At 33.8% G+C, this 12,699-nt stretch overlaps 1 protein-coding gene across 4 annotated transcripts in view; it reads left to right on the plus strand.

Annotated features, from left to right (window-relative positions):
- LOC121129186 (neurotrimin) overlaps positions 1-12,699 on the plus strand; it is a 65,108-nt gene that overhangs the window by 30,050 nt on the left and 22,359 nt on the right. The window lies entirely within an intron of this gene.

Below are 12,699 nucleotides of genomic sequence, written 5' to 3' on the forward strand. Positions count from 1 at the left end.
TTCAACAAACTTTTTTTTAAACATGTCCTTAAGCCTCTAACGAAAACGTCATGAACCCAAATCGTGCCATCATTTAGCTTCATTTGGGAGGGAAGAGCTCTAGTGCCATTATCGAGGCCCAGTAAAACCTTAATTTGTCCAAGTCATCGTTCTACTATACAATCAATGGGTATACAGAGACTGGGAGTCTTGATAACAGGCCCAGAAGTGGCCACCCGAGGTCTATGAGGACACCCAGGCTGATCAAGGCAACGAGGTCGAAGATAAACCATAAAAAGAAGCGCTCCATGAGACAGATTGCTCATGGGTTTGATGTGTCTCGGAAACCCATGCGTCACATCTTCAGCGAGGATCTGAAGATGAATCCGTATCGTCTACAAAAGTGGCAGCTTCCCAGCGAGGGCACAATGTGCAAGAAACTGAGTCAGGGAATTGGAAAAATTCCGTCTTCATTATAGGTGTCTAGAGTTCCATGGTTGAGTTATAAATAGTTTGCTCATAATACTCGAATTTTTATAAAAACACTAAAATAAATGTATAATCATGTTACATAGTAGCCTTGGGACGCTATTACTTCGGGCCAGTGGTCTCGTAACTTTTTAGGTTGGTCCAAGAGCTCCTCTTCTGTCACCTTCTTCATTGCCCGCTCCACGCCTGACATAATATCTCCAGTGCCTTCAAAATTGTTCCTTCTTGTATGTTACTCAGCTGCAGTTTGAAGTCGATCATATCAACAACATAGGTGATGTTGTCGAGGCTCCTGATCTCGCGGGGACGTCCTGGACGACCCCTTTTCTACAGAGTGAAAATGCTATCCTCTATGGCTCTAGTGCAATTATAACCAATCTGCCGAGTAGTGGAGTGTATTTTACCACAGTGTTTCAGAGTTTGGTGTAGATCTCCGTGACTGATTCTCCCATCTTACAGCGGTGATAGACATAGCGGCGAACACTAAGTTTGTCCATAATGCAGCGGTGGATTTGTTAACTAATACTTTTACTACAAACAATCCTTTCTTACAGTTTAGGGTGTGAAAAATACGACAATGACATAATGTTTCATATAGCATTTAAAAAAGTTATGGAATTGCAAATTCTTTATGACTCAACCTAATATAATGACATATTGAGATACCCCAAATGTAGTTTTTTTATGTTTTTACAAGAGCTTGGGACCGAAATATGTATTATTTATCATTCAATGGTATGGCAATTCATTCATGGATTTATTGTAACTTGAAAATTTGGTTTAAAAAAGATTTACTTAAATTGCCAAAGGAATACATGATCGATTGAAAGCAAATTTTTTTCCTCCTTTTATTTACCCATTTAATGGTATTTTTTCTATTTTACAATTTGTAGACTAGTTATGAAGTGAATAAAGGAATTGAATTAAAACGACCTTGTAATTATTGTATTAAGGAATTACAAGAACTTATTATATTAATTAGTATTAATATAACATATAATAAATGGATCAACCCAAAAATAATAATCAATTCCTAAAGATATTCATTATGCAAATGTTTGAATTCATGACCTGTTTAGTTTTATAAGGTTGATCAAAAGATGAGAAGATAAAAAAGAGAGTCTGTGTTCCATATCTAGAGCATAACTGTGGCAATTGAACTGGAATTTTTTTTTAGTTCAATCAATCAATGTTGTGCAAAACACTAAAAAGGTACATGAGTCACCGTGCATGTATCCAAGTGTGCCGCGTCAACACAAAAGCAAGCTAAAATGATTTTTCTCAAAATTGAGTGTGGATTAGAGGTGGATTCGGTCTGCACGGTCTCGAAAACCCGCTGGCCCAACCTCATTTTGCCAAACCTGAAAAGCCCGTGGCCCAAAACTTCCACCATGCCACTTATTTCTAATAAAAAAAACAACAAATCGATGACGTCATCAGTGTTTGTAAAGTGTATTATTGCAATGAGAGGTTGGGTTTATTGTTATTCCTCGGTAACAAGTGCATACATTATGTTCAGAAACTTATGAATGAACTAGCAATAGATTTAATCAAATAACTTATGATCAGTTTCATTTGTTATTCATCTAATATTCCATATATTTTCTTTATATCTGGTACAACTATTTACAATATAGAACCAATAACTACCTATATCTATAAATTAATTCTATATTTATAGTCTCTACAAAAATCTAATTACTCAATAATACTTAAATAACCCATAAACTATATTATTGTAAAATTGTGGTATGGAGTTTGGAGTCGGAGGCAGTGACATTCAAAATACCGAAGCCCTGGTATGTATACAATATACGGGGTTGTCCGTTGAAATATGAACATTTACAAATTTAATAATTAATGAAGGTTGAGTGATTGAAATAAATTCATATTTAGATATATTAAAGCATAAGCCATTAGTTACAAAACAAAAATTGAGTTCTCTAGCTTAAGTACAAATCTAGAAAATTACACTAGAACGTGATCGACGAATTTCCATTTGCACACTGCAGGCAGTTGGGTGTCTCTATGACCACCGTCTAAGCCGTTGTCCGAAACGTTGGAGGGAAAGAAGAGCTCTGCCAAAAAGATGAAAATGGACCCAGAGAAATTAAGAAAGCCTCCCAGACGAATCCCCTCAGTCCATGAGGGACCATGAAACAGATCTTGGGGTTTCACACATGACTGTCCTGTGAGCTATGGAAAAAGTAGGTGGAAAGAGCCTTTTGAGGGTGGAGTGGCCACTTTTAGACACCAAGAATGAAAGAAACTGTTGCTAGACTCGCTTGAACTCTTTTTTGACACTTTTGGATCCCCTATAGCCCTGATACTAATCCCCATAATTTGAGTGCATGTCAAAGGGACGGCCTGCAGTGTCCGTCATTCAAACACCGAACCCTCAAAGCCACTGTCAGTCAGTACTTGGACCCAATGACAGATGACTAGATTTGCAGTGGGTGCCAGGTCTTCCGCCTCCCCGGAAGTCATCATTGCCTATAAGGGTGGCTACATAAATGATTAAAAGAGTATTAATTTTGTTGAAATTCTATTGTTTATTAATAAATTATATTTTGTTGAAGTTTCAAATTCAAAGTATTCAGATTTTAATAGAACACTCGGTAAATTACAAAAATTAATTGATTCAAAATATCTCATTTTATGAGTTTTGCAATAGTTTTTTTTTTTTGTTGATGCACCACATATGTGAATAATATATGAATTAATCAAGAAGTGGTGACGCAACTTTCAAATAAAGTTGCGTGATTATTTCTTCTTTTTCTTTTTAGAACATGGAGAAATTAAAAGAAAATTATATGTTTTTTTTCTTCTTCACGATGAACTTATAAGTACATATTCTTTCCTTTTTCTTTATATCTTGCTTGACTAACCATGATAAATGCCATTTCTCATCATCAAAACATAATAATATTTTGAATGCCTTTCTTTTTTTACATAATTAGCATTTTAAGGAATAGTGTTTTTTCAAAAAAAGAAGAAGAGTTATTTGTACATTGAAATGAATTAAATAGATATCTACATTAATGGGGCTCATTCCCTTCTCCTTCTTTATTGTGTGTGTTTCTTGTACATCAAAACAATGCGACAAAATGTATAACATCGCTCTACCCATTTTGTATTTGTATCTAGTATTTTTCATTCATAGAGAAACGATGAATAAACACCCATAAAATATTGCTTCATCCTTCCCCTCCATGTACAGCTGTATGTGTCTCTTACTTGAATGTAACATTAAAATTTTTAACTATAGATAACCTAAGTAGTTTTGTATCGATTCGGCTTGAACCAATGATTTTTCCACTCGATGTAAATGGTGAGTTGGTTTTCGAATTCGAAAACCCCGTAGTCGATTTGATTTTTAACACTGAAACTTATCAAATGTTTTTAGATTTGTGGTACTGCTGACACCAACTAATATTTTAAATGCTCCTTTAATTGGTCAGATGGAGTTGCAAAGATTAAATATAAGTAAAAATTACAGCTATTGATGTAAATTGTGTGTATTTTTTAGCCAACTATTTTTTTGGACTGGTAATCTGAAGAATGAATTTTCTTTTCCTAAGCGGTTGTCATTATTTAATTCTTGAGAGGTGGACATCCTTTCCTACTACATTCAATTGTTTTCAAACCCTGATTGAACATTCATGTGTGCTCATAAAAGACGGAGCGTAACCCTGAGGATATGTTGCGGAGTTATATTGTAAGTCCTTGATCGTCTCAGAGTAGAATTGAGGATTCACATTGGAGTAATTCTTGCCAAAGTCTTGTTTATTTCCTTCTCCCCTTCCTCTCTAATCACAACTGATTGTAGCTGATATAATGAAACGCCATGACTGCTCCTTCAAATTGTCAGGGTTACCATATTGATTTTTGGTTTTTTTACATACCCCAAAATACACATGATTTCCATCACTAATTATTGTATTACAATTACTTTATCCGACTTTAAAGTTTGTCTTTGAAGTCCATAAATATAATGTTAAGAATATTTGCATTTCTTTTGGAAGACAGAGTATCGAACCTTCACACAGTACACAAATTGAGTTCAAGAGAATAAATTCTCCCTAACACATGCTACATCGTTTCACTATTTTCTAATAGTTATATAAACAAATTGGATTTTACAAATTTATTTGTTAAGCCCAAAGAAAGTCAATAGCAAATTTTTTTATTGCTAAAATAGACTTTCATGAGTCAATAAAGCATTGCTTTTTGGTGGAAAAAAATACTGTTAAAGGCTTGGTTTGATCAACACTATTTGAGCTCAGCACGTACAGAATCAAATGTTGAACAGAGAGTCAAAGACGATGTCGGTAGTGGGCGTACCGATAAAAAACATCAAAAAGGTAAACAAAATAATCTCAAATGGTTGTAAAGTGAAGTTGATCGCAATAAGTATGGATCTACAGATATCAAAGGAACTTGATGGAAATGAATATTTGGATACACGAAAGCAATGTCCAATGTGGGTGCCACGCTAGCTCAGAATCGATCCAAACTAACAACATGTTATGATTCAGAGCTATTTTTTGCGAAGTTTAACCGTTGTAAATACTAACTTTGACTTTATGTAACTATGTATGGATGAAATATGGCTCCATCACTATACACCAGACTCCAATCAACAGTCAGAAGAGTGGAATGCATGCGATAAACTGAATCCAAAGCGTAGAAAGACGCAACAGTCGTCTGGTAAGTTCATGAAATCAGTATTCTGGGATGTACAATGTACATTAATTACCTCGAAAAGGCCCAAACTATAAACATCCACCGCATTCTCCGGATCTGGTTTCTAGTGAATGTTTGCAGACTTCAAAAGAATGCTCACTGGGAAAGAAATACAAAAATATTGAAGAGATAATCGCCGAAACTGAAACCAATTTTGCGAATAAAGAGAAATAAAACTTGTATAACCGCTATAATGGTTGTATCACCCTCGAAGGTAATTGAATTCAGTAAATGAATAAATGTGTTTTTCTATGTTAACCTACAAACTTTTCAGCCGACCTTAACACCGTGATGAATTACACGATCTCATAGTTATTAAAATATATTAGCTTATTAAAATTCTTAATTGAGTCAATCGACACAACACTAATTTTGTTAACGTTAGGAGCCCAGCTATTTTGTAGAGTTTTATAAAACTATACGATGGTATGGGGATTTTGTAAAGCCCGAGAGAGAAAGAGATAGATATCTATCAAAGAATGAACATTATTTCAAAAAAGAACAAAAGTACTAACCTTTTATCAATTTCTAATTATGGAGCTGTATTTTTTTATCTACAAAAATGTAAATGTCGTATACATGTTGCAATATCTATAAACTGATTGTTACAATTTATACGTTGTATAACACGTTATTCAATTACAACGTCCGATACCATTTCTCCTTTTTGATACATAAACTCTTCCTTAAACAAGAAAAGGTCCTCTGTAGCGTTTTTGAGTGACACTTGGTATTTGATAAATCATCATAACTCAAAAGTTTCGAGTTTTGATTATTCAAAAAGTACAATTATTTCGGTGGAGTTTGAGCAATTTTTAGATAATTGTCGGGTTCAGTGAATTCGAGGTTCTTTACGAGCTCTAGTAATAATCGAATCCAGCACTACAAGAAAATAATGATAATCTATATTAATAAAGAAAACTTTGTCTGTTTGTCTGTCTGAATGTCTGTATAAATGAAAATGAGTCACGGGGTGTGCTGTAAATAGTGCTCCATGATGTAACAATAACCATATTTTGATCTAAGAAATAATAATGTGGGCGTAATAATGAAATAGTGCCGGCGTGTGCATTTAGTATCAAACGTTTATACAAGGCGCACTATGTTGTGCTCCTGTATGTCAGCAATACTTTTGATAAATAAATAATAATGTGGTCGTATGAATGAAATATTTTTGGTGTCTAACAAGGGCACTATTTCTGGTTGCTTTTGTTATTATTGCTCTCTTATGAATTTCATAATTCATGTCCATATTCATTATATGTTGAAATTCATTTTATTTGTTTTTATTAATGAGCACTCTAAACACTAAAGTACTCATCAGTCATCCCAACATATTATTATTTTTTTCTCAATCTCTTATTATTATTTTTTCATTCTTGAGGTGAGAATACATATGAATTGATATAAATATTGAATTTTTTATTGTGAGTGTGCTCGTGACAAACGGAAAATAACACTGAAGATGGCTTGCGGAGTTATCTTCTATATTATAAAAGCTAAATTTGTCCTTTAGCCGACGCTTAATTACTCCGGGCAATGTCGTGTACTACCGCTAGTATGAATTTTTTTTTATGAATGACACATTTTTCTATCAGATTCTCTTACAAAATAGATTAGGTATCATTTGGTAGTCTTTTATAGGTTCATTTGATTCACCATCCATGGAGAAATACATATATAAAACAACGGGACACCTTCTCCACTTGAGGAGTGTGAGAGTTCTTCTAGGGGAGCCTCAAACCAGGAAAATAATCCTAAATTTAACCAACAAAAGATGAAGAAGATTTTGCAGTTGTGGTATTGTTTAAGGTTTCAGGAGCAGTTAAACCGATTTAAAAATGGGGAAGGGGAGTTTCATGTTATTATGTTAAATGCGGATGACATCATAACCAGTAATTAAGCAATTTTCAATTTTATTGTTCCTCAAAAAGTGAGACAGAATAAGCTATTGGTCTCCTATCTGGTGGCTCGCTCTGGTGTGTTAGTTATTATTTATGAATGAATACTGCAGTGCCGTCCAGTTCAGTCTCGATCCGGTCCAATTCAGTCCTAAAACCTATGAAGTTCGGTCCTTGATGACATCTCTCAACTTTATTTCTTCTTGTTTTAATCAGTTTTACTACTGACAGTCCGATGGACCGGTTCTAAGACAGGAATGGACTGGACCGAATAAATAAATCTGACACAGCACTACTCTCCTACTCTTTGAAAGATTTTTTTTTATTCATACAAAGACTTGGTACTCTCATAATTGATGTATCAAACATTGATATTGGCATTCATATTTTAGGTATCCAAAATATCATGAATTTACATATGCCTGCTAGAAAACTGATGGTCTGATGAAAGGAAGTGACAATATTTCGTAATATCCCATAAAATGTTTGTTTAGAATTTTTCATTTGCAGAAGGAAAGTTTTTCTTATCCACTGATTTAATTGTGTTGTTTTTTTATGTATGTGTTCTAAACAACGGGACACCACTGAATATAAAAAGAACTGTTTTCCCCTATTAAATCTAAGCACGTAATACAACTGACCTCTTAAATTAATGATAAAGAAATTAGTAGTTAACTCCCTAAATGAGATTCTATTCTCGTTGTCTCTGTCTATCTTGGTGCATAGTCAGTCAGAAGTGGTTTATGCAAGTGCATTTTTCCTTTTCTTGACTCCTACGTAAATTTATAAAAAAAAAAAAAATGAGATGCATCAATACAAAAGCTATCTTTAAAATAAAATACTCAAAATGAGAAATTTAATTTTTATGCAATATTTCAATGACTACCATTTAGGCCAATTATGAACTGTATATTTAAATTTATGGAATAGGCTGAGAGAAATGATCTTTTAGTTTTGAAGAGGAGTGGACACACTTTTGAGTCAGATGAGATCAGTTTGATACGTTTGTGGACCACAGATCAATTGAAACTTATTTATATGATACATACTTTATTTATTGGGATTTAGTGTTGTTCGGTATACTCGTGAACTAGTGGTACAGGGATATTGATAGATTTAAAAAGGTGCCGTACTAAATGTGTATTGAGCCCGCAAGTTATAGCACGATTACTTTATAAAAAATTTGCTTCTAGCTATTCATCCAAAACAAAATTTTCAATTAAAAAAAAAAACATGCTTAAACTTTCCCAGCTAGCTGTAGACACTTAAATTTCCCTTCATGACATTTTTTAAAATATTTTTTGTCGACAATGTCTCTAAATACAGATATCAATTTTGGTTCCGGAACCACTACAAAAAATTTGGGAAGCCTTAAATCGATTTACTGTGTACACCAAAAAAAACAACAACATGTAACTACTTGTGAGTGTGTTCATGAAAAGAGGAGAGTAAAACTCAGGATTTCATGGGGATTTATCCTCTATATTATTAAAGTAAAGTTTGTATGTTCGTTGGTGTCTAATAAATCTGAGCAATGTTACCGGGTGGTCCATTGAAATCTGAACATTTACTAATTCAATAATTAATGAAGGTTGAGTGATATAAATTAATTTATATTTGGACATATTAAAGTATAACCAATTTGTAACAAAAAAAACAACACAACTTGAGCACTCTAGCTTACGTACAAGTCAGGAAAATGACACTTGAACATGATTGACGAATTTCCATTCGCTTACTACAAGTAATTCAGGGTCTCCAGGACCACTGTCTGTGCCGTCAGGAAGTCCAAAACGTTGGAGAGGAAGAAGGGCTCTGTCAAAAAGGCCAAACTGGACCCGGAGAAGTGAAAGAAAACGGTCCAGGCCAATTCCCTCCAGTTCATGCAAGAGATCTTGGGGGTTCACACCAGACTGTCCAGAGAGTTATCAAAAAAGTGGGTGGTGCGATGTTTGTAAACCAATAATACTTAATAGGATATAATACAAGGAATTTGGAACTCATACTCCTTATAGAAAGGAATAAGTGTTTATTGATCCAAATAACTGTACAACGTGTAAGTGCGTAAGAAAAGGAAATGGATGCTGTTACAAGGAATTATGACGTAAGATAAATAACAGGTGGGAAGAGCCTTGTGAGGGTGGAAAAGCCACTTTTGTCACTAGTCATGTAACTAGACACCCATCTCTTCCGTTGCAAGACTCTTTTGAATGAGTCTTTTGAACTGTTTCTTTATACAAATTCCCCCCCCCCATAAACCTCATACCAAATCAATCCCTTGACCACATCATTTGGGTGCATGTCCAGGGGAAGGGAAGAAGTGTCCGTCATCCAAACACAAAGGCCCTGAAGCTCCTGTCAGCCAGCACTGGGACACCATGACAGAGAACTTGATATGCAGGGGGGTCATGCCTTCCAAGCCACCTGGAAGCCAGCACTGGGACGTCATGACAGAGAAATATATATGCAGTGGGTGTCATGCCTTCCAACGCCACCTAGAAGCCATCATTGCCCCTAAGGAGTTTACTTTAATGAATTAGAGAGTTTCGACATACATTTATTTATAGCATTAATTTTGTTGAAATTAATATTGTTAATTAATAAATCATATCCTTGTTGAAGTATGTAGATAAGTTAGATGAACATATTTTTACAATATGAGCAAGAGGGAAAGAGAGCCCCCCCCCCCAACTCATCAAATTGCATTTATTTTCATATCATGAAAGCTCCTTTCATACTTAATTACAATAAGAGAAAAAGAATAAATAATGTCTAATTCATCATCAATTTGAATTATTATTATAGAAAGTAAAAGAAAACACACACGACAATCAATCGTTTTGTTTTGTCAATCCAAAACACAATAATGATTTAATAATCAGAGTACTAAGAAGAAAAGAATTAGAAAATGTTCTTAAAGTTTGAGTACCAAAGTTTTTTCATCAATTAGGAGAAAAAAGACAAAAAAACCAAAAAAAAACTTTGTCCTTCTTTTTCTCTTGTCCCGTGGAATAAAAAGCTTAAAGGTAATCTGATTGGACCTGGGAATTAGAGCCTCTTGGGGAAAGAAAATAGATATAGTAAGAAAATTGTTTTTTTTTTTTTCATTAATATATATGTATATATATATATATTTGTATTTGAGTAGTTCGTTTGTTAACCTTATTAACAAATTATCTACAACTTTTTTTACTATCATGTATGTTTTCTTATGCCTTTGATGGACATTCAATATCTCCCATGAAAATTCTGGTAGGATTAAGTATACTCTTAGATCAGATGGACAATGGGGAATGAATCAATCGTTTGGATCAAGTATTTGAAGCTCCTATGTATTTGAACAAGTCCTGATCAACATTCTTTAATCCCGAAGTCGTCTAAGACTCGTATATGTATCAATATGTGTCCTATTGGTGCTAAGGACTTTTGGTCCTTATAACAGTCATTATTTGGGACTGGTCTGGAGGACAATCGGGACTGGACCGTAGTCCACGTTCCTATATAAATACCAACACAACCATAGTTCTGGTGTCCCCTCATGGTCTATTTCAATGATGTATTTTGAACTAGTTTAATGTACATTCTCAGATCAAATCAATTTGAAATTGTATATTCATTGACTAAATCCACAATGTATTTACTCTTTTTACAAATATATACATATATAGTTCTTGAAACCATGAGAGGTCTACATATAGGTTTACCGTATCTTTTATCTATTTATACATCTATATATGCGTATCTACAAGAAACTATTCCCTCGATTTAATCTGCGAGGGGAATAAAATAGGATAAACCTTAGAATGATACCCTGGGATTAGATCCCAATGTTTTCCTCCTTAACTTTTTTCTCTCTTATATCATAACAACTTTCTACTTCCTTCTTTATGTAGATATGACCACAAATTCATAAAGCTGTCTAGTTCCGCCTATTTAAATCAACTATAATTTTTATTTAATTTTGAACAGTTATTTGCAAATGTCTCGTGACGTAAATTGAAATTTGGGCCAGATTAACCAGAAGTAATGCCGATTATATGGTGGGCATTAAAAGTACTTGTCTTGCATATGTAAAAAATAGGGGTCCGCACATTGTACATATTTTTAATCAAGTATTTTATCTCCTGGATAAAAAGGATCCTTACAGGTCCCAATAGAACTAACATAAATATTTTTTATATGTTTAGTAGTTAGAGCAGCTTCATGCCCAGGGGCGTTGCTAACTTTTATCATTGGGGGTATGATTAACCTAAAAAAATTATCAACACCGTAATATAATTACTTATATAAATAGGTATATTTTATAAGTATATACTAGCAGAGGGTACCTGCGCTGGAGGGTTGAATAGAGGGGAATAGAAACAAGGAATGAATGTAGAAGAAAAGAGACAGAAAGAGGGATGTAGAAAGATACAGAGGGAGAAGAGAAGAGGAAAGGATATAGATAGAAGGAAAAGGAGACTTTATTTCTGTTAAAAACAGGCTCTTTATGAACTTGGAGGCCCCCAAAAAATATCTCAGAAACATGCTATTTGTTAAATTTCAGACTGATTTGTTCGATCATTTTAGATTCCATGTAGGATAATACTGAAAACAGACTTCGAAATAAATATTAGACTTTATAAAAAAAAATGGGAGAGAGGACGCCCATGCCTATACCTAAGGGTCACGTAGTATTGCCCTTTTTCTTTAAGTGCCCTTGCACCACTGGACAATAATGTTTATATTTTGTTCTACATATATGGTCGATTAGATAAATCCAGACCATTTTAACCTAACCAAATACTAAATCTGGAGGAAGCAAGAAGATTTTATTAGAAATATGAGATTAGTTGTTTGAAAAATTGTTTTCCAACTTTGGGTTTTTTTTGGCATAAATATAAAGAATTTTAAAAATGTATATAGATCGAAACAATCAAAGGAAGATAGTTTTTAACTAATTATTCCATTTCAAGAGATGTTCTAATTCGGAATCCAAATTCCACGAGGGACGACGGGAGGAGAATTCATCCGAGAAAAACTACCATATCTCATAAGGGAGTAGAGTGGACCCCTTCCTTAGGAATGAGATACCAGGATTGAAATAATAAAGCAATCCAGTAAGGATGAGTAGATAATTTTAATATTTCAATATGGGATCACTTAAAAAATACAACAAATGGAAGAAACAACTTTGGCGATGCCTATTTTTTAAATTTATCTTTTTTATAAATTATACATTGAATATTTTTCTATAATATATTTCTCATCAATATGTTCTATGCATCAGTTACAAGTATCTCAAGAAAAAGGTATTTTTCAGCCTAAAAATGGAAATATATTTAGTTAAAAACAAGATAGAGAAAAAATAAAAACTCTTTATAACTTTAAAAAGTACTTTTAAAGTGGTTGTATTAATCGTACTTTTAATTTAGGGATTGTTAGGGTAAAAATGACTCTGAGCGATAATAGTCCCAAATTATTATAATCTAAGATACTTCGCAATTCAGATTTCTGAGAGAAAAACTGAGATCCGTTTTGGATTCTGCACTCAAAGATAAATTCATTTTATTGGGGTGTGTTCATTTGTACAAAATGAGTGTTC

The sequence above is a fragment of the Lepeophtheirus salmonis genome, chromosome 14 (assembly GCF_016086655.4).
Source record: "Lepeophtheirus salmonis chromosome 14, UVic_Lsal_1.4, whole genome shotgun sequence".
Lineage (NCBI taxonomy): Eukaryota > Metazoa > Arthropoda > Copepoda > Siphonostomatoida > Caligidae > Lepeophtheirus > Lepeophtheirus salmonis.